At 38.6% G+C, this 24,164-nt stretch overlaps 1 protein-coding gene across 4 annotated transcripts in view; it reads left to right on the forward strand.

The window, feature by feature from the left end:
- LOC115223618 (WD repeat-containing protein 13) overlaps positions 1-24,164 on the forward strand; it is a 234,336-nt gene that overhangs the window by 26,203 nt on the left and 183,969 nt on the right. The window lies entirely within an intron of this gene.

The following is a 24,164-nucleotide window of genomic DNA, read 5'->3' on the forward strand; positions in this document are numbered from 1 at the left end:
AGAAGGGGTTAGCTCTATGTAAACCCATTTTTACCTCTGGGAAGACGTGATCCACATTAGTCTAGTCTCTATCCTTTCACCTGTCCAGCAAAGCAGGCCCCTACCAGCAGCTCATGCTCTGCTGGCATAGCTCTCAGGGACATTGAGGCGCCCAAGGACTGGACCTTGTGTTGAGGTGTTTGACTGAGTGACAGGTTAATTCTACCATAGTTTCTCTGAGAATTTTTCATGCAGTTTCTATCCACCAAATTTAGTTCATGGGGCTTCGGTCTACCCAAGGCTGTGGCGGAAGACACACAATTGCTCAAGGTGCCCACATTGTTGGAAAGCAGATTTCTAAACTACATAGAGCCAACCCTTTTGCTTGTCTCAGAAATAATCATTACTATTTATTGATGTTGTTGGCTAAATGAGCTGGACAAAGATCTTAATCACACATTTATATCTGTGGCCATGTGAGCAATAATTAGTATTGATGCAGGCATGGCTGTCTGGTTAAGAAGTTTACTCTCTAACTACATGAGCTTAGGCTCAGGTCCACTGCATGGCGACTTAGGCAGCTTCTGCTGTAGCCCTAGGTTGATCAAAGCCTTGTGAGTGAATTTGGCAAAGGGAAACTGAAAGAAGCTTATTATATGTGTATCTGTGTGTATTCATACACCAACACATACACGTGCATGCTTGCATACGCACACACACAAACAAATCTGTATGTATGTGTATATATATGCAAGTGTGTGTATGTATCTCCTTGTCTTCACATTGCATGAAGGTTGCAAATGAGTATTACTGTCATGGAAGTAATGTCATCCATTGTCAATATCTTGCAAGAACATACCTGGCCATAGAGAAATATTACCCTGCTTAGAAACAGGTGAGGTTTGGCAACAGGAAGGGCATCCAGCTGTAGAAAGTTTACCCCAATAAACTGTCCAACTCATGCAAGCATGGAAAAGTGGGTATTAAATGATGTTGTTTACTATTCTTTTCTACTCTAGGCACAAGGCCCGGAATTTTTGAGGAGGGGGCAGCCAGTTGATTAGATCGACCCCAGTACGCAAGTGATACTTAATTTATCAACCCTGAAAAGATGAACGGCAAAGCTGACCTCGGCGGAATTTGAACTCAGACTGTAAAGACAGATAAAATACCAATAAGCATTTCACCCAACATGCTAACGTTTCTGTCAGCTCGCCACCTTATGTTGTTTAATATCATTGGCTTGACCCTTTTGCAACAATATTTCTTTTGAAATACTCTCCCTTTCTTTCAATCAATTTTTAGAATGAGGAAGAAATTAGCAAAATAATTTTATTGTCATTTAGCTGTTGTTTGGAACATGAATTAACAGGATACTTTGGAAGGTTTAAATTTAGATTAGGTTAATCCTTTTGATGCTAACCTACCCAGTACTTCCCCTGAGTCTATGTTATAAACATCCCGTTTTAAAGCAGTCTAAGTTAAAACTTTACATCAGAAATTTCATGTTAATGTATATTCCAAGCAGCAGCTCAATGACGTCAAAGCCAGTTTACTAAATTCTTCAATATTTTCCCAATTAATTGAAACAAAGCAGTGTATTTCAACAGATATATGGTAACAAAAGAGTGGAAACAGGAAGCTTGTATCATAGAACCAGGGACAGTCTCGAGTGGGTTGGCTGGTTTTGAAAGAGTGAACAAGCAAGACAAACAAAACATAGTCTTTAGAAGTATACTTTCGAAAACATTTAAAAATCACAAGAGAAATTCTTTGATCCTTATCTTTATGGAAAAACAACGGTGTTGCCAAGCGTATAATAGCGACAAAGCAATCTACCTGTCATTACCTATTCTTCATATCACCAAACTAAATACGATTCACTGAAATATTCTTCGGTAAATTAGTTCTTGCTTCAGAATTTATTTTGCACTTTAACAAATCAATATGTTGACAACTGTCTTCTCTTTCATGTTGCCCAACACCCCCCATCTCCTCCTCTGCCTATTCCTCTTCCTCCTTTTCGTTTGACCATCTACTTTGACCATTAAACCAGTGAACTGTGTCAGTCACAAGATTTTGTCTTTTACTTGTTTCAGTCATTGGACTGTGGCCATGCTAGGGCACCACCTTGAAGGATTTCAGTTGAACAGATCAATTCCAGTATTTATTCTCTTTTAAGTCTGGCACTTATTTTATCAGTCTCTTTTACCAAACCACTAAGTTATGGGGACATAAACAAACCAACACTGGCTATCAAACCTGGCTTTCCATTGGTTACGATGACGAGTGTTCCAGTTGATTTGATAAATGGAACAGCCTGCTCATGAAATTAACGTGCAAGTGGCTGAGTGCTCCACAGATGTGTGTGCCCTTAATGTAGTTCTCTAGGAGATTTATTGTGACACAGAATTTGACATGGCTGACCCTTTGAAGTACAGGCACAACTCATTTTTGCCAGCTGAGTAGAGTGGAGTAACGTGAAATAAAGGGTCTTGCTCAAGGACCCAACACGCTACTAGGAATCAAACTCATGACCTTACGATCATGAGCCGATTACCCTAACCACCAAGCCACGTGCCTCATCTGGTTGTCAAGTCAAGGGGAGACAAAGACAAGCAAAAGGAATACACACACACACGCATGTACATTCTGTTATTCAGTTTATTCTGTTACCTGTTTCTGTCATTAGACTGCGGCCATGCTGGAGCACCACCTTAAAGGGTTTTAGTTGAAGAAATCAACCCCTAGACCTATTCTTTGTAAACCTAGTACTTATTCTATTGGTCTCTTTTGCAATGGGACTGAACCACATGTTGGTTATCAGTTTGAACTACATGATACATGAAACCTGATTGGTTATCAGTTCAATCCATGCACTAAGCCAGCAAGAAAGACTCTTGTAAACTCAATTTCTAACCTGTCAACAATTGTCTTCTCTTTCATGTCAGTAGATCCTCCTCCTCTTTCTCTCCCTCATCATCATCTCCCTCTTGCTCTTCCCCTTGCTCCTCCCCTTCCCCTCCTCCCCAATATGAAAGACATACTTTGTAGAATAATACATCAGAGAAAATGAAATGAAAAGAGAAGAGATGATGAAAAACAAGGAAAAATAAATCAACAAAAGCCTTCTTCTATGAAACTAGTGCACACATTTATCTTGTTTGTGGATCTTTATTCATAATCTATGCTGAAGTTTTTGGTGGCAGATTTAGTCATGCAGGGGGACTGAACCTGGAGCCATATGATTGGGAAGCTAACTTCTTACCCCAGAACTAGGTCTATAATGATATTTTTCTCTCAGACAAAAACCACAGCATCCTGCCTTGTCCATGGTGTATATACATTAAGTATGACACACAGATGCCTATTTTAATTTAATGCTGTTTCAGTTGCATACACTGAGTTTTTATTCAGCCCAGCAGCTTTCCACGGTATCAGTGAATGTTTTATTCACTGTTTCCTATATTACAAGGGTGAGGAGGGTTATGGATTTTGATTAGGCGTGTAACTAGTGAGTATGTGTCATTGAAAGGCTCACCCCCAGCAGTGACCTATGACATTTTTGTAAGTCACTGCTGGGGTTGTGGCTCATCTTGGTCTTGATATGCCTTGTGTTTTTGACACAGCGTGTCTTTGAAGTGACTTTCTTTCAGACAAAAACCACAACTTCCTGTCTGTTAATGATGTGTGTCAAGTATGACACATAGATGGCTATTTCAATTTTGTACTAATGGACATTTCTCTATTACTGATAAACAATGATTGTTGTCATATAAATGTTAATAACAGAAATGATCTGGTTTTATTGTGCAACAGAAGTTCATTGATGTTTTGTGTCGTAGATAAGTGTATGTTGTATGTCTTTAAATAATTGTAATTTGAGTCAGTAAAATACAATTATCAGTCCACCTGAAGTCAATTATAAACTTCTTTAATGCTATTTCTGCTATTAAGGAAAGTCTATGAACATTTCAGCTTCCTATTTCCATTTAATCCAAAGTAAACAGCCACAACAATTTTATGACTCAAGACATTCTAGCTATGACCATCTCATATTTTATTCAGGCATAGTATATGTAGGACTACATTATCCAGTTTGTCCTTCTTTTTTAAGCTGGCAGGGTTTCATTGATGGGATATTTTGCTGCTTTTTAAAAAACTGTTTTTGGCAATAGGCGCAGGAGTGGATGTGTGGTAAGTAGCTTGCTTACTAACCACATGGTTCTGGGTTCATTCCCACTGCGTGGCACCTTGGGCAAGTGTCTTCTACTATAGCCTTGGGCCGACCAAAGCCTTGTGAGCGGATTTGGTAGACGGAAACTGAAAGAGGCCCATCATATATATGTGTGTATATATATATATATATATATATATATATATTTATTTGTGTGTCTGTGTTTGTCCCCCCCGACATCGCTTGACAACCGATGGTGGTGTGTTTACGTCCCCATAACTTAGCGGTTCGGTTAAAAGAGACCAATAGAATAAGTACTTGGCTTCCAAAGAATAAGTCCTGGTGGTCGATTTGCTCGGCTAAAGTCGGTGCTCCAGTATGGCCGCAGTCAAATGACTGAAACAAGTAAAAGAGAGTAAAAAAAGTAATTCAAGCAACCATGTATAAGTTCTTGTGTATTGATGTGTGATGCTTTGTTGATTTGCTGTATAACTTTATTACTCACCACTCTAGGTATGTGAACAGTACTTATTGTAGGTCAAACTTGTACTACTCTGATATACAAGGTCTGATCAAAAAGTACTGGGACATGTACTACGGTTATTGAGCTAAAAGTACTGGGACATGTACTACTGTTATTGAGCTAAAAGTACTGGGACACGTACTACGGTTATTGGGCTAAAAGTACTGGGACATGAACTGTGGTTATTGAGCTAAAGTGTGCAAAGGGAAGCCACTTGATCATGATCTTGCTTGACAACCAGTGTTGGCATGTTTATGTCCTTGTAACTTAGCAGTTCAGCAAAAGCGTTCGATAGGGTAAGTACCGGGCTTAAAAATAGAAACAAAGCTACTGGGGTTGATTCATTCGACTAAAATGTCTTCAAGGCAATGCCCCAGCATGGCCACTGTCTAATGATCAAAACAAAAGATAAAAGATAAAAAACTAAAATAAATTAATCAAAATATTTGTTCGTGTGCGGATGTAGACAAGGCCTTATAATTCAGCCCTTTTGTCGTATTTCTGCTGAATTACTCTGCCTTCGTTTTAATTAATTTTGAAAATGTTGGCCAAATTAATTAAAATAACTTTGTCACTTATTAAGATGTAGTGTTTGGAGTGTAAATTAATGTGAAATTTTGATAGAAGGTTTTAATTCAGCTCACTTTAAACCAGGGAATTTGTATGAGAGAAACAAAGACTGTTTCAGGCAGGTTGGTATCAGAAGGATTGATAGTTCAATCTCCCTGTGTGGCAGCTTGAACAAGTATTTTCTGTCATAACCTTGCATTGACTCAAACTTTGTGGGGGAAATTGGAAAGACAAACTGTAGAAGCCTGTTTATTAGACTGTATTCACAACTTAACTCTTCAGCAATTGGATTATTATCTCAAATGTTATGCTTACTTGTTCACATTGTGTTCAATTAATCAGGCATTATGTTGCAGCTTGTAAAATTTTGATAACGTGATTATTTACTTTTAGAATGACATTGTAGGATCATTGTCTGCGACCATGTCTAATCAGTTTGAACATAAAGCAGGTACAATATTTTTAGCTAGAAATGACCTGTTTAAATGCGAATGGGTTAACCTGTCTAGCTTACTTGTTCACATTGCTTTGAATTAATCATGTATTATATTATGGCTTTGAGATATCAATGTGATTGCTTATTTTTAGAATAACATTGTTGGGTAGGTGTGAGAGGTTGGATATGACTAATCTGAACATAAAACAAGTAGAATATTTTGGGTGGTTTAAATGCTAAAGGGTTAAAAAGTTAAAATCCCATCTCTCACTCTCTCCCTCTTTCACACACACACAGATTTTGTCTGAGAATTTAAGAATTACATTAACTCTTTAACATTAAACAGGCCATATCCAGCCAAATTGTTCTACATACTTTAGCCAGATTCAGCTTCTTGCACCTATCCTTCAATGTTATTCTTAAAACAAACACATCATCAAAATTGTTCAATGCTATGAGATAATGTATGATTAATGCTAAACAATGTGAATCAATAAGTATTACATTCAACAGAATAATCTGGATGCTAAATGGTTAAGCGTCTGAATTCCACTGTTGGTAGTTCCAAGGAAAATCTTTTAAAATACATGTATGTTTAATGTATGTGTGTGTGTATCTATGAGTGTGTGTATATATATATATGTGTGTGTGTGTGTGTGTGTATGTGTATATATATATATATTATATATATATATATATATATACGAATGTATTGTCCTGGTTATTGACATTAAACTGCATCTGGTGGGGAGGCTTTAGTCCAAGAGCACTGGAGCTGTGGGAAGTGTGGAGTCACCCCTCAATTACCATTACTCGCAGGTTTCTTCTGACTGGGAACGGTAATAGCTGTCAGGGTCCTGTCTATGGGTTAAGCAGATTTCCCAGGGATAGCGGAGGCTCCTGTTAATTTGTTTGACAAAGCCGCAGGGAAGGCAGCTCTTCAAGGAGAAAGATACTCTGACGTCAAACTTGCAGTCAAAGTAGTTACTCAGTCATCTTGCAATGTTTGTCACTGGAACCTTCTATGGCAACAGAGGGAGTGGCAAAAGTGTTGTACAGGCTTTTGTCACTTAAGTCCAATGACCTACAGATGTCTCAATATTCGTTTCATTTCTGGATCCGTTTTGTATTGTATAAAGTCCCATGGCGACAGACATCTGTGCACACGCAAGGATGAAAGTTAATGAGTGCAACCAGGCTGAGTGTGAGGCGGCTATTATCTGACAAGTTGTGGAAATCACCATATGTGTGTGTGCAGAATGGATGTTTTATAGGTAGCTATATGTGGTGTGAGTGTGTATATGTGTGTGTGTCTGTATGTATGGCTGTAGTAAGATGCTTGCTTCCCAACAACATGGTTCTGGGTTCAGTCCCACTGCATGGCACCTTAAGCAAGTCTCTTCTACTATGGCTTCGGGCTGACCAAAGCCTTGCGAGTGGATTTGGTAAACGGAAACTGAAAGATTCATTGTATATATATATATATATATATATATATATATATATATTATATATATATATATATATACAGACAGCTGCATAAAGAAGTGCTGATCACTGAAAGTAGATGAGAAAGGAAGATGTGGGATGGAGTGGTAAAAATCAATTTCAGGATGTTAGGCCCCCACGGAGGAAATGACAATGGATCCAGATGTCAGGTGATATGAAGTTCTTGAGGAGACCCACCCTCGAAACTGAGTTCTAGAAGTGCTATGTGTCCCACCCACACTTAAAAAGAAAATTTCTCACACACTGAACCACAACAAACCAAACTCCATTTCCACATCTCTTTCTCACATTTCCACTTCATGCGCTAGGTTTACCTCCTACTGTCCAATCCTGTCTTCTTCACCCCGTGTCACTGTATCATTGCTCTCCACTAGCTTCCAACCTTTGAGTTCCACCCACACATAACAAGAAAACCCTACCCCAACAAACCAATCTACATCTCTACTCTTCCTCACATTTCATCCTTCATACACTATGCCTAGCTCTTATTCCCCAACCTGTCCTCACAGCTCTGTTCCTATCATTGCTATCCAGTACCCCCCCCCCCGACTCTATATATACCCAGGTTTCCGCCACTCATTCCTTCCCCTTTGCAGTCTTTAATCATGTTCCCTTTGCTATATCCTGCCATTTATATCATGGAGTTTGAACCTCAAGGGTATGCCCTGGCACTTGCCACCATCTATATCTCTCTCTCCCTTTATTCAACCATCCCATTTATATTCTGATCCCCGCCCCTTTTGAGTATGGCTGGCACTTTTCCACCATCTCTGTCTTGCTGTCTCCCACTTTCTCTCTCTCTCCCCCTCCTCCTGCACTTCCCTCAGGTTGGGTAACCAAATATTTCCTTTGTGGCAGCACACCTGTTTCTGTCTTCATTCATGATCTCTCTTTCTCTCTCCTGCTGGGTAACCTTGTACCTCCTCTACAGCAAGACACCTGTTTCTGTCTCTCTGTCTTACAATCACCCTTCATCATCCAACACAAGATCACCTCCCCCAATGCCCCCTCCCCTCTCAAAATAGTTTTTGTTTTTTGTCTTGCAAGTACTTGGTGACCCTGTCAGTGCAGGTACCACTTTAAAGCACCCAGTCCACACTGTAGAGTGGTTTGCATTTGGAGGTGCATCCAGCTGTAAAAACCTTGCCAAAACTGACCTCGCCTGTGCTTGTGCCACATAAAAAAATCACTAAGCCCACTCTGCTGAGAGGTTGGTGTTAGAAAGAGCATCTAGCTGTAAAGATCTTGCCCAAACAGTTACAGGAGACTGGTGCAGGCTTCTGCCTGGTCGGTTCTTGTCAAATCGTCCCACCCATGCCACCATGGAAGGCAGACATTAAATGATGATGATGATGATATATATTAAAAACACCTTTTATTCATTCATGACTATGGAATTGAACCTAAACAATTACCCCCTGAGGAATAAGTTCAGGCAAGGTGGTATTTGGAAGACCTGTAGTTGCCTATGCATACCAGCCTCCCCACTCTAAACCACCAATGTTATCCAATGGGAAGGCAAAGGCCAATCCAACTTGGTACCAGTGATTTCGCAACTCTTTTCTATAGTTGAGTGAACTGGAGCAATGTGAAATAAAGTGTCTTGCTCAAGAGCACAACACATAGCCCAGTCTGGGAATCAAACTCACTACCTCATGATTGTGAGCCTGACACTCTAACCACTGAGCCATATGCCTTCAGGTATATATATCTATGTGTGTCTGTGTTAGTTATCCCTTCCATCACCAGTGTTGGTGTATTTACATCCACATCACTTAGTGATTTGGTGAAAGAGACCAATAGAATAAGTAGTAGGCTTAAAACAAAATAAGTCCTGGCGTCAATTTGTTTGACCAAAAAGAACTCTTCAAGGTTGTGCTCCAGCATGGCCACAGTCAAATGACTGAAACAAGTAAAAGGAAAAAGAATAATATATATATATATATATGAGTGTATGTATGTGTGTAAGGCATAAACATTTGTGTATATTTGTCTATATAGTTACATAATCAATGAAATATATGAATTTATGTCATAATTTCTCACCAAATTCACTTATTGTTATGTTTTGAAGTTGGATTTGACAATTTTATTTTATTTCATGATATAAAAATAAAAAATACGAACCAGAAATATTTAGAAAATGTTTTAAGGAATTCCAGAAATGTATTCTGACCGACTGAGTATATGTCATTACTTGCCACTGATATTTACCGTTGTTGGTGGAGAAGTCTAGATATGCTACAAATAGCAGCTAAATTTCCATTGAATCATACCCAGCCACTGTAAATAAGGAAAGAACTTATTAGCTTGGCTGGCTGCATTGGTAAGAAATTTGCTTCCAAACCTCAGTTTCTGGTTCAGTTCTACTGCATGGCACCTTGTGTCTTCTACTATAGCCCTGGGTCAACCAATGCTTTTGAGTGGATTTGGTACACAGAAACTGTGTGGAATCTCATCAAATGTATGTGCATTCCCATGCCGGTGGCATGTGAAAAGCACTATCTGAATGTGATCAATACCAGGGCTGCCTGACTGGCTCCTGTGCCAGTGGCATGTAAAGAGCACTATCCAAACGTGAGTGATGCCAGGCCCACCTGACTGGCTCCTGTGCCGGTGGCATGTAAAACGTACTCACTACACTCTCGGAGTGGTTGGCATTAGGAAGGGCATCCAGCTGTAGAAACACTGCCAGATAAGATTGGAGCCTGGTGCAGCCACTGACTCTCCAGACCTCAGTCAAACCGTCCAACCTATGCCAGCATGGAAAACAGATGTTAAACGATGATGATGATCAGGTGCAGCAATATCAAAGGAAGGCTAACTGGGAGGATAGTTTTCATATGTGGCAGATGCTCGGGCGCTATAAATAATACTGAAAATGTCCAGAGACCAACTTCCGCCACATTCCAGGGAGAAAAACTAGAAGTAGTTGATAGCTTCTGTTACCTAGGTGACCAAGTCAGTAGCGGGGGAAGGTGCACTGAAAGTGTAGCTGCTAGAATAAGAATAGCCTGGGCTAAGTTCAGAGAGCTCTTACCTCTGCTGGTGACAAAGGGCCTCTCACTTAGAATAAAAGGTAGACTGTACGATGCATGTGTACGAACAGCTTTGGGTTTAAATCCTGCCATGGTAAGCTTTGCCTTTCATTCTTTTTAGGGTCAATCAAAATAGATAGATAAATAAAAGGATAAAATAAAAATTGGAAAATGTCAATCCAGGGCTGTGGATTTGTAGAATTGTCAGAGGGCTCAGCAAAATTCCTTGTGACCTCTGTTTTGGCTTTTTACATTCAGACCCCACCACCTGCATCAACACTGGTTCTGATCTGTATTTGTATGAGTTGACAGCCTTTCCTTTGGATAAACATTAGCTAAGGAATTCCGGCCATGACCATTCCCTAGTTTTCCTGACCAATGGAGCTACTGCATGCACTCATGCAGTGTCAAGTGTTGCTAACTTTGTGAAGTTATATCAAACAGCTGGTCTTATATGTTGCACAAATTTGGCTACCAGCCAAGTCCATCTTGAGAATGGTTCCACCAGCCACTTTTTAACAGGAGTGGGCAGGCAGTATTTCTCTTGTTTAGTGGAAATAGTAAAAGAAAGTTGCATGGTAGATGTTTATGTAGGTTTGTATCTCGTCGTGACAATTTGTGATGATTGTAAATGTAATTCATTTCCAATATTCTGCAAAAACATGTCTGGTCATGTGAAAATATTACCTTGCTGGGAAATGGGTAAAAGTAGGTGACAGGAAGGGCATCTGGCCATAGAAAACCTGGCTGATCCATGCAAGTATAGAAGTGGATATTAAAATGATGGCCATCTCTATCCCCTATTATAAGTATAATCGCATGGTCATGCCGATCCCACATTCATCTTACTACCTTATATCTTTTACTTGTTTCAGTCTTTAGACTGTGGCCATGCTGGGGCAGTGCCTTGAAGAATTTTTGTCAAATGAATTGACCCCAAGCCTGGTACTTATTCTATCAATCTCTCTTGCCAAACTGCTAAGTTACAGGGACGTAAACACACCAACACCAGTTGTCAAGCAGTACTGGGGGATAAACAAAGACACATGCATATATATGACAGGCTTCTTTCAGCTTCCATCTCTCAAATCCACTCACAAGGCTTTGGTCTGCCTAAGGCTATAGTAGAAGACACTTGCCCAAGGTGCCATGAAGTAGGACTGAACCTGGAACCATGTGGTTGTGAAGCAAGCTTCTTACCACACAGACGCACACCTGCCCCACATTTATGTAATCACATGGCCACATGGCCCTGTCTGTCCCACATTATACAATGTATATACATTTTCAAGCAAAAGGAATCTCTACTTGGTCACTCAGTATGCTAAAAATAACAGGCTAATCTCCCTTCTCCAGACGCTGCATGGTGAGATTGAACACGAAACTACAGCCTCGTAGGTCTGCTCACTCAGGGCCAACTTAGGAATAAACGACGACCACAATACGATGTTTCTTCGATGAATTGTATTCATGTGAAATAATTTTAACCATTCCAGTTATTTTATACGGAGTTTCATTGCTGTTGTCTGTGTGTGGTGGCAGTGAGGGGTGGGGGCTCTCGCAATGATTTCTGATGTGTATTTTAAATATCAAACGTTACTACTTGATGACTTTCTTCACCTTGACCTACTTGAGATTTTGTTATTATTTTTTTCTTCTTCTTAGTTCTTTTCTATTACTTAAAATGTGACAATTCTGTATAAAGAGAAGAGAAAAGAAAGTGTTGGCTGTAGGTTGTTGTTGTTGTTGTGGATGTTCATTTGGTAATCCTGTCTTAATAAATTGTGGCAGGAGGATAAAAATGCACCCACTCTACCCTGTTGAAAACCATGCTAGGAATAACTTGAAATTCTCAGCAACATGGTGGGTGGTTGAGGTTTTTTTCTGTGGTGGTGGTAATGGTGGAGGTGGTGAAGTTTGTGGTGGTGGTACTGAGGTGGTTGGTGATGATTGTGATGAAAGGTAACGTGTTATGAAACCTGTCTAAACTATGATGGAAAAGGACGCCTCCTTCCCCTGCTGCCACTCGCCCTGATGCAAAATGATGATGATGATGGTGATAAATATGTGTGTTTATGTTTTATAGCCTTGCTATGTTTAAAAAAAAAATACTTATGTCTGTGCACAGGATATTCAAACTCACCAACATCAATTACAAACCCACAATCACTTCAATGATGGTAGTTTTAATATCACAGGCAGACATATGCACCATTGCATCACACACGCATTCTCATACTCACATGCAGCTAGTCTCTCTCTCCCTCGCTCCCTCCCTCACACACACACAATGTTTGGGCTAAATTTGAGTTTGCATGATTACAACATATCATCTGAAAATGAAAGTATTTTAAAATAGGAGTTTACTCAAAAAGCCACTACCTGCTTCCACCACAGCCTTAAGATGGCTCCAGAACCTGGCATGTGTGTTCCTCCCTGCAAACCTGGGAAGATCATCAGGCACCTCCTTGATCTTGGCCACCACCCTGGCCTTGGTGTTACAAGCAGAATGATTGGTTTCTTTCTAAACCACACTCCTGACTCACAGCTACAACTTTATTCCTTATGCTTTGCAACCTTGGCTTAACCTTCAACTGTCACTTGATTGCATTTTCAGGTGATTGGACAGAAGCAACATAAAATGAAGAGCTTTGCTTCAGAACACAATATGTCACCTTACTCTAAGAATCAAATCCATGATCTAAGAATTGTTAGTTCAACATTCTATGTATATTGATTTCAAATTTTGGCACAGGGTCAATAATTTCAGTGGTGGGGTAAGTCAGTTACATTGACTCCCTACCACTCCCTGCCGGTGCTCACCTGGTCCTTATTTCATCAACCACGAAAGGATGAAAAGCAAAGTCAGCTTCGGCAGAATTTGAACTCAGAATGTAGAGATGAAATGCTGTTGAACATTTTGCATGATGTGCTAACAATTTGGCCAGCACCACTTCAATAATGATAGTAGTAGTAGTAACGATAATAATAATAATCCCTTTTACTGTAGGCACAAGGCCTGAAATTTTGGGGGAAGGGGCAAGTCGATGACATCCATCAACTAGTACTTAATTTATCAACCCCTGCAAAGATGAAAAGCAAAGTCAACCATGGCGAAATTTGAACTCACAGCAGACGAAATACCACTAAGCATTTTGCCTGGCATGCTAACAATTCTGCCAGCTTGTCGCCTTATAATAATAATAATAATAATAATAATAGTGGGTTAAAATCTTTGGCACAGGGCCAGCAGTTTTTGAGGAGAGTGGGGAGTCGGTTACATCAACCCCAATGTTCAACTGGTATTTATTTCTTTGACCCTGAGAGAATGAAAAGCAAAGTCAACTTTAGCAGAATTTGAACTCAGAATGTGAAGTCAGACAAAAATACTACTAGATATTTTGCTTGCCATCTTGGTACCTTTCTGACAACTTGGTACCTTTGCATGTGTATATATATATATATATATTAGATTCACAAAAACAGGCATATAGTGAAGTTCTAACAATCATATCTGAACTTATACTATATGCACACACCTGTATACACATACATGTGGTTACATACACACAACCATAAGTAAATACAGACTTACACACAAACACGCACACACATCACTGCACTTATGCACATACACACCTACACATAAGTGTACAAGTGGGTTTATTTATACAAGTAAGGTGAATGACTAACAGTACATACATGCATACTGATTCCGTTTTGGAAACCACATGTATAAACAGAAAATTATAAGCAAAAATCATAAAGATGTATGCATGTGTACATACATTCAGACACACATACACACACACATGCTTACACATGCACATACATATATGTATGTGTGTGTGTGTCAGTGTGTAAAATCTTTGGACATTCTATCTATTTATGAAGGACTAATTTGGACCATCTTAACTGCTTTCTACGTAAATACATTTGTGTAGATATTTCTGTAACTTGTTTATAAATGCTTTGATGCCATAAACAATTGCCTATCTATCTTTTATTTTACACATTTTACATATAACTAGCAGTCTTTCAGCTATGGCAATAAGTATTCCAGTTGATCAGATCAATGAAACAACCTGCTCAAGAAATTGATGTGCAAATGGCTGAGCACTCCACAGACATGTGTACCCTTAAGGTAGTTCTTTGAAAGATTTAGCGTGACACAGAAAATGGCAAAGCTGGCCCTTTGAAATACAGGTACAACTCCTTTTTGCTAGTTGAGTGGACTGGATGATCAAGAAATAAAGTGTCTTGCTGAAGGACACAACACGCTGCTGGGAATTGAACTCATGATCTTGAGCCAAATACCCTAACCATATGTATTTATTACATATTTGTATATGTGGTATAGAATAAAAAATGCTCACTTATTGAAACAATTGTAACATCAGTTTGGAATTGTCTTTACCTCACTATCTTTAAGATAGCATGTTGGCACTAACATACATACATACATATATATATACTTACACACACACACATATATATATATATATATCAAATTCTCATACACATGTATAGACCCATGGATTCATGTATAGTCAAGTGATATATCTTTCATTTGCCAAGGTTTTAATTAGTATAACAACATGTGTTGGAAAACTGATACTGTGTGGTAGTAGGAAGACAGACACTGTTGAGCTGTTGCTGGGTAGCGTAGTTGGGAGGAATTAATTATGATTATGATATTCTGAACATGTTAATTTTAGCAATAAATTAAAAGCAGGTGTTGACAACATTGGCTGTGAATCAACACACAAAATGACTGTGGTTTCAAGCATTTCAGAAGAATTGGCAATATGATAGCAGTTACCTGTGCAGAATGTGGTGATGATCTTAGAGATGAGATCTGAGAAATTTTAGTTGGAGAGCAATAAATGATCAGGGATAGAGCAGAGTCAGTGTTTATGACACTTGCCAAACCCAAGCTTGGAGCCTTACTACTCTCTAAAAAAAGGAAGGATATATTGGATGGTGTACTCTAAGAATAAAGAGAAAAGACTGGATGCTCATGCCTGGAACCTATTTGATCATTGGTTAGCTTAACCTGACAACATAGTAGTGTTTTCTGCATGGCCTGACATGTTTTCAAGGAAGAATGGAAATGAAGGACATTGCTTCTTGGATGGCGATGCTCATTTGCAACTGACACAATGCCAAGACACGGAGGCAGGGAGAGAGAGAGAGAGAGAGAGAGAGACAGACAGACAGACAGAGAGGGGCACACACACACCAGAGGGGGAAGTAAAGTGTCTTAGCAAATTGAACCCTGGACATTGGGAAGGCATCTGGCTGATGATACACACACACATACATACACACAATAGGCTATTTCCAGTTTCTCCCTACCAAATCCACTCACAAGGCTTTGGTCAGGCCACAGCTATAGAAGACACTTGTCTAGAGTTCCATGTAGTGGTATTGAACCTGCACTAATAAGGTTGGGAAGCATACTTCTCAACCACAGCAACTCTTCTCAGCCGAAATTGCGAAGATGATCCGGTTTTTGACTGAAGATCGAAGGCTTCGAATGTCCCGTCCGTCTTTTTGTATCGTCTTCTAAATGTTTTGCGTTCTTGTCCCAGTTTGTGTTTTTTTACATTTACCTATATATATATATATATATATATATATATATAGAGAGAGAGAGAGAGAGAGGTGAGTATTGTAGTTTGCTTGGAGCATTGTGTATTGTTTGTAAAGAATAAGAAGTTTTGAATGGTACAACAATGCACTATAATACAGACAATGGGATATATACCTGTTGTAATTTAGTCATCCATATATATATATATATATATATATCAGGGGTGACTCTGGCTGTTTGGGCTTAGCCTGAGTATAAATCTAGTAAAGTGAACATGTATTTTCAAGCTGATTTAATTTCTGCCAACACTGACTTCAAGTATGTAATTGCAGCCAAAAACTTGAACTCCTTTTATTAAGCCTGGTCGCAGTTCATTTATTTTCATTCAGCATCTGGGGATCATCTTAGCGGTGCCCTGTGTCAAAAAATATCAATAGTAGCAGACATTCTTTCGACATCATTCACACTCACCTGACTCAGGCTCAGAAGTTACAGCCTGAGCTTTTATCTAGAATCGTATAAATTAAAAGTAATCCGTATCCAATGTTTTCTTGAAACAATAAATTTCTATGAAAAGTTTCCATTCTACAATATTCTTAAAAGTACACAAAATTATCCAGCAACTCAGGCTAATACAAACAAGCCTGGTAGGTGTAAAAGACTAATTGGCATCTCTTGTCAAGAATACAGGCAACAGTCAGATCGCAGATGTTTGTTCTGCACTCCGCTGTTGTTTCTTTGATTGCTGTTATTCTGTGTGTCTGTGTGTAAGGATCAGCTGTGTTTTGCAAGGTTGCTTTATTTTTACCCTTAACTTAGAACTGGAGAAAGACATAATGCTAGTTATAGAAAAATAAGCCATTTGAGGCTAGACATAAAGCAGAAAAACGTGAAATTCTTTGAGCAGGCACATGTCTTATGTGAAATCTGTCATGAACCTAAGTGATGCTGATAAGCTGGAGTTGTCTCATATATATATATATATACATACAATTCATTTTAAATTTTGGGGCAAAGCCAGCAATTTTGAGGGAAGAAGTGAATTGATTACATTAACCCCAACACTCAACTAGTATTTATTTTATTGGCCCCAAATGGATAAAAGGCAAGGTTGACCCTGTTGGCATTTGAACTCAGAATGTAAAATCAGATGAAATGTCACTAAGCATTTTGCCTAGGGCAATAAAGAGTCTGCCGACTTAACTTTTACATATATATATATATACAAATGGCCACGTAAAAAGCACCATCCGTTCATGGCCGTTGCCAGCTCCCTCTGGCACCTGTGCGGGTGGCACGTAAAAAGCACCCACTACACTCACGGAGTGGTTGGCGTTAGGAAGGGCATCCAACCGTAGAAACACTGCCAGATCAGACTGGGCCTAATGCAGCCTTCTGGCTTCACAGACCCCAATTGAACCGTCCAACCCATGCTAGCATGGAAAGCGGACGCTAAATGATGATGATGATGATTATATATATATATGTATGTATATATATGTATACATACATATATATACACATATAAGGGACCTCTGTTATGGCCTTTAGCCATCCAAAGTCTTGTGAGTGGGTTTGGTTGGTGGAAACTGAAAGAATCCCATGTGGTATGTGTGTGTTTGTGTCAGTGTTTGTTCCCCCACCATTTTGTTGGTGTATTTATGTTCCCGTAACTTAGCAGTTCGGCAAAAGAGACTGATAGAATATGTACTAAGCTTAAAAAGAATAAGTCCTGGGATTGATTTCTTTGACAAAAACCTTTTAAAGTGGTGCTTCAGCATGGCCACAGTGAAATGACTGAAAGAAGTAAAAGAATTATATATATATATATATATTATATATATATATATATATATATATATATTATATATATATATGGCATTAGGAAGGGCATCCAGCCGTAGAAACACTGCCAGATCTGACTGGGCCTGACGAAGCCTCCCAGCTTCACTGACCCCAGTTGAACCATCCAACCCATGCTAGCATGGAAAGCGGACGCTAAATGATGATGATGATGATATGAACACAACCCTAGTGTCATGTAGATATACACACATAATCTAAAGAGTATCTGAATTGCAAAGCAATTTTTCTTTTTTATGATAAAGAACATGCTGTAAGAGATATGATTTGAACCTTTCACCTTATTAATGACATATCACCCTGTTCCTCTCCACCGCACACACACACACACATGCATTATCAATGTTTCATGACATCATCCCACCAGACTAAGTGGCACAGGTATTACTTACAAACACAACATTACTATCGTAGCTTGCTGATTGCCGTAGAAAGTTACTGCTTCTTGTAGACATTCAGTTGGCTTATCACATCTGACTATTTTACATACTTTGTATTTCTGATGCTCTCTTGAAAATGCTTTGCAATTTTCTGAGTTCAAGGTAGCGAGCTGGCAGAAACGTTAGCACACCAGGCGAAATGCTCAGCAGTATTTCGTCTGTCTTTACATTCTGAGTTCAAATTCCACTGAGGTCGACTTTGCCTTTCATCCTTTCGGGGGCCGATAAATTAAGTACCAGTTGCATACTGCCCCCCCCACCTCCCCAAAAATTTCAGGCCTTGTGCCTAGGAGTAGAAAAGAATTTTCTGTGAGTTCATCTGTGTGTGTGTATATACACTCTCAAAGCGCTAAATGTTAAACCACCTCAGAGTCATGGACAGGTGAGGTAACTCACCTTCAATCCCATTCAGGAGTGATGGACATTGATGTTTTGCTATTTTTGTGGCTTTACCTTGCCTGTCCATGACTCTGAGTTGTTTTAACACCTAGCGTTTTAAGAGGGTCTATACTCGCTGGCTCGGGAACAAAATTTGTTTAGGGGGTCCAAACCCAGGCCCAAAGACTTATACAAATAGGGTCATGTTTTTTACTATTTATGTTTGTTCTTTGTTCTTTGCGAAGAAACCTAATTCAAGCTACTTTTTACAGATCACTTTTTACTCACTGTTTTTAAACCTAAGAAAAGTAAGTCGGGATGCAAATTTGGATTTTGCACCCTGAAAAAATTTTAGTGGGTGCACTTACACTCCCAGTTCATGGGCCCCTCTATATACTCGAAGCCTTGTGAGTGGATTTGGTAGATGAAAACTGAAAAAAGCTCATCATATATTTATATACATGTATGTTTGTATGTTTTTTCCCCCATCACTGCTGGGCAATTGGTGTTGGTGTGTTTACACCCCCATAACTTAGCGGTTCAGCAAAAGGAACTGATAGAATAAGTACCAGGCTTAAGAAATAAGTCCTAGGGTTGATTTATTTGACTAAAACCCTTCAATGCGGTGCTCCAGCATGGCTGCAGTCAAATGAGTGAAACAAGTAAAAGAATAAAAGAATATATATTCCTCATTTCCCCATCCACTTTCCATGCCAGCCTACACTGGATGGGTTGTCACCGTCTGAATCAGTTAATTTTCAAAGTTACTGCTCTCTTAGACAGATCAAGGGACCACCACGTCCTGTTCATTTGCTTTATCTTTGGCATGAGAGAGAGAGAATACAAGGACTAAAGAGCTTTTCAAATTATGTTAAATGTCTTCTATTATTAGTGGAGGCAGACAATCAAATGAGTCGCCATGTTGAACACATTTATTAACAAAATGAATTATGAATAAGATTATAGAACAAATGCTAAGTACATAATACTTGACTGCAAAGTGTATGATGATAATAATAATAATAACAATAGTGAAAGGAATCATTAAAGCAAATTAAATAAGTCAGCAAAACACATATAAGGTTAACTATAATTATGAAATTATCAATACCAATTAATAACAATAGATTGTTAATTACAACTCAAAAGAAATAAAACTTAAAATCAATTTAAAAGCCATCACTGTTGAATTCTTCATTATCACTGATGCCAAAAACAGCATCTAATTCCTCTTGTAGCAGTGTTTCGTCTGCTTGAAATGAAACAGTTGAATGTGGCTGTTTGGATACTGAAGATCTGGCATGGCTAACTGGACAGTGAACCAGTTTTGGCGATGCCTGTTTAGGCAACAGTCATTTAATATGTCTTAATGTATCTGAAAGAGTAAAAGGCAAAGTCAACCTTGGAGAAATTTGAACTCAGAACATAAAGCCAGACAAAATGATAATGATCCTGCCAGTTCCCTGCCTTCCACACACCAGCTTAATAATAATTCCAAATTTTGACACAATGTCAGCTATTTCCTGGAAGGGGTTAAGTCGATTATATCATCCCCCAATGTTCAACTGGTACTGGTTTTATCAACCCTGAAAAGATGAAAAGTCAAACCCAGAACATAAAGACAGACAAAATACTGCTAAGCATTTCACCTGGCATGCTAACGATTCTACCACTTCCAGCCTTTCAAACATCACCATAATAATGACTGATATGTTTGATAAATTCTTCATAATATTCGAAATTAATAGCAATGAAGACAGTGTATTTCAGCAGTTATATGGTAACAAAAGGGTTAAAGTGATCTAAATTTGGAGACACTTCCATAGAATCCAATCTTATCTGGAGCAGAGAGTTACAATGTCATAACTACTCCTTGGTGTGTGTTTGTGTCTTGTGTTTATAATAACAACTGGTTGTGACCTATAATTTTCATTTTCTTGCACAAGATCTTTTACTCTCATATAAAAGTCACACCCCTTGACATTATTATTATCATTATTATTATTATTATTACTTCGATTACTTTTATTGAAGATGTGTACAAAAAAATGTGATGTGTGATTATGCAAAAATAAATACATACATAGACACACACATACATGTATATATTTTATTGGACTGTGTAACTCAGGCTTGAAAGACAACTGATTGTTAGAATTTTTCTTTGTCTTTTTTCAAAGTTATAATTTGTAGCAAGAGAAGGCTTCTTCTTCCTTTTCTTTTCTCCTTCCATTTCTTCTTTTTTCCTGTTTCTTTCACTTATTATTATTATTATTATTATTATTACTAAGGTGGTGAGCTGGTAGAATTGTTAGCATGCTGGGCAAAATGCTTAGCAACATTTTGTCTGTCTTTACATTCTGAGTTCAAATTCCACTGAGGTTGACTTTGCCTTTCATCCTTTCGAGGTTGATTTAAATAAGTACAAATTCCATCGAGGTTGACTTCATTCTGCATCCTTTTGGCCTCGATAGAATAAGTAGCAGTTTGAGTGCTGGGGGTCGATGTAATCAGCTTGCCTGCTTCCCCCCCCCCCAATTTCAAGTTGTGCGCCTAGAGTAGTAAAAAAAAAAAAGCATTATTATCATTATTCTCATATGTTCGGACTGGGGTGTCTTGGGATTATTCTTTAATAAGTAGATTTAGAAAAAACTAAAACTAGATGTTTTGTAAGAAATGTCTGTCATTAACATTCCTTGTCAATTGCCCAATTCACTGCAAACACGCCAGCGTATTCAAAACCTTTTCCTCTGTAACTCACCTCCCCCTCTGCCCACCATCTTTTCCTATTTCTTCCTATTTGACTGACTCCATGCTATCCACTTGCTGCTACCTAATGGGTCAGGCAGTTATTATTATCATTATCATTATTATTATTATTATTATTATCATTATTATTATTATTATTATATATTGTGCAGGCTTAGCCTTTCGTTCCTTATCTTTGTTAGTTCCTTTTTTCTTTTGGTTTTCTTTTGCTAGTTGCTGTTGTTGTTGTTATTGTTGGTGGTGTTTGAAAAAGAGGATTAGGTGGAGTAGGAATTTGAATCGACTCCTCCCTCCTCCCCCTATCATTGCTTACTCCATAACATTAGCAAAAAAGAAAATACAAATGAAAGCAGTTTAAGTAGGTCTCCCAATTTAATTTTTCTACCAATATTTCGAGGTACACACACGCACACTTGTTATCATATATATATATATATATATACATACATATGTTGCATAGATTTACTATATGAAGGACTTATCCAGTTGAGGTGCAATGGTTAGAATATACATACATACATACATACATACATATATATAAAGTTTGGTAGCATAAACAGGATAAACAGAACTTAGTGCATTTCTATTTATTAATTTTTACACTTTAAAAAATTTTTGTAATCTTCAGCCAATTAAAGAAAAATTACTATATATATATATATATATATATATATATATGAGAGAGAGAGAGAGATAAAAGCTATAAATAATTGAAAACAAGTGTGAATGTGTAATCTCTCTCTCTCTCTGTATATACACACACACGTACATACACAGATAGAGAGAGAGACCGGGAGGATGCTTATTATACACTCACATTTGTTTTACTCCAATCATACAGTATTTCTGTCTATTATATGTGGTGTATATCAGAATGTGTGTGTGTGTGTGTGTGTGCATAGTTATGCGTTCACTTAAACACTAACATCAGCAAACACAAACAACCTTTTGTTGTTAGAAAGTCTCTTTCTTTTCTTTTATTTTCTTTTCTTTCTGCCATTTTCTTTGCTTAAATGTCTGTCCATCATTCTTAATCTCTCTCTCTCTCTCTCTCTCTCTCTCTCTCTCTCTCTCTCTCTCTCTCTCTCTCTCTCTGAAAGCTTCCTATAGAAACAAGGAGGAGGCAGAGGGAGCGTACTGAGCCAAAATATAGTCATTGCTATTTTCCGGGAGTTTTAATTCATGGTTACTCTCACAGTTTGTCTGTTCCTGTCCTCTTCTCCTCTGCTAAAGCTTGCTTTATACATGCGTACTCTCCCTCTCTCTCTCACACACACACACATCCTACATACACCCTTAAACACACACTCTCTCTCACACACACACACATCCTACATACACCCTTAAACACACACTCTCTCTCACACACACACATCCTACATACACCCTTAAACACACACACTCTCTCACACACACACACACCCTACATACACCCTTAAACACACTCCCTCACACACACACACGCTTGTATAATGGGCCATAAAACTCCATGTCTAAATGCACTTTTATTCACCAAAACCAATCTTAAAATTAGGGTACATACAACGCATGCCATTAGACTGCAAAGTCTACCCACCATTCACTTCATTGAGTAAAGCAGTAACATAAAATGGTTTTAATATCTTTTTCAATTGTTATATTTTTATTTATTTAATACATAGGCGCAGGAGTGGCTGTGTGATAAGTAGCTTGCTTACCAACCACATGGTTCTGGGTTCAGTCCCACTGCATGTCACCTTGAGCAAGTGTCTTCTACTATAGCCTCGGGCTGACCAACGCCTTGTGAGTGGATTTGGTAGACGAAACTGAAAGAAGCTCATAGTACATATGTGTGTGTGTATGTGTTTGTGTGTCTGTTTGTCCCCCCAACATTGCTTGACAACTGATGCTGGTGTATTTAGGTTCCCGTACCTTAGTGGTTCGGCAAAAAGAGACCAATAGAATAAGTACTAGCCTTACAAAGAATATGTCCCGGGGTCGATTTGCTCGACAAAAAGGTGGTGCTCCAGCATGACCACAGTCAAATGACTGAAACAAGTAAAAGAATAAAAGAATATTTTTATAGAGCCAGTCCCCAGTCAAACTGTCCGACCCATGCCAGCATGGAAAACAGACATTAAACAATGATGCTGATGATGATGAATATATATGATCCATGACAACTGTTTTTACAAAGAGTGGTTAAAGTATATTCCTGTCTTGTCATATGACAAGTAACAATATTCTTAGTATATGGTAAATAAAAGAAATAAATCCAATGGGATCAGAGTTATCTCCCTTTGGGGATAGACAAACAGTGATGGAGACACACTGTCAGTTATATTAATGCATATATATATAGTAAATAGTGCTTGTGTTTTCATACAAATATCATCCATCTTCAGTACATATTTGTGTTAGAAGTATGTAGAACCTACTATAATTGTGTGTATACACATGGCTTTGTGGTTAAGATGGTTGCTTTGCAAATGTGTAGTTTTGGGTTCAACCCACTACTTGACACACAGGACAAGTTCTTCTACCATAACCTTGCACCAACTAAAGCCACCTGAGTGAAATTTGATAAACTGAAACTCTGTATATGGTGGTGGTGGGGGCAGTGCAAGCACCATTCTCATTCATGGGTGGTTGAACACCATCCCATCACCACCCTACCCTTGCGTGCTTTTAGCAAGGTCCATTTAATTATGACTACCACAAGGTGACTGATGCTGGTGTCACATAACTGGCACCCATGCTGGTGGCATATAAAAGCACCCGTGCTGGTGGCACATTGAAGCACTAGTACTAGTGGCATGTAAAAAGCACCCATTATACTCTCAGAGTGGTTGGCATTAGGAAGGGCATCCAGTCGTAGAAACCATGCCAAACCAGACTGGAACTTGG

Source organism: Octopus sinensis, linkage group LG23 (assembly GCF_006345805.1).
Source record: "Octopus sinensis linkage group LG23, ASM634580v1, whole genome shotgun sequence".
In the NCBI taxonomy this organism is placed as follows: Eukaryota; Metazoa; Mollusca; class Cephalopoda; order Octopoda; family Octopodidae; genus Octopus; species Octopus sinensis.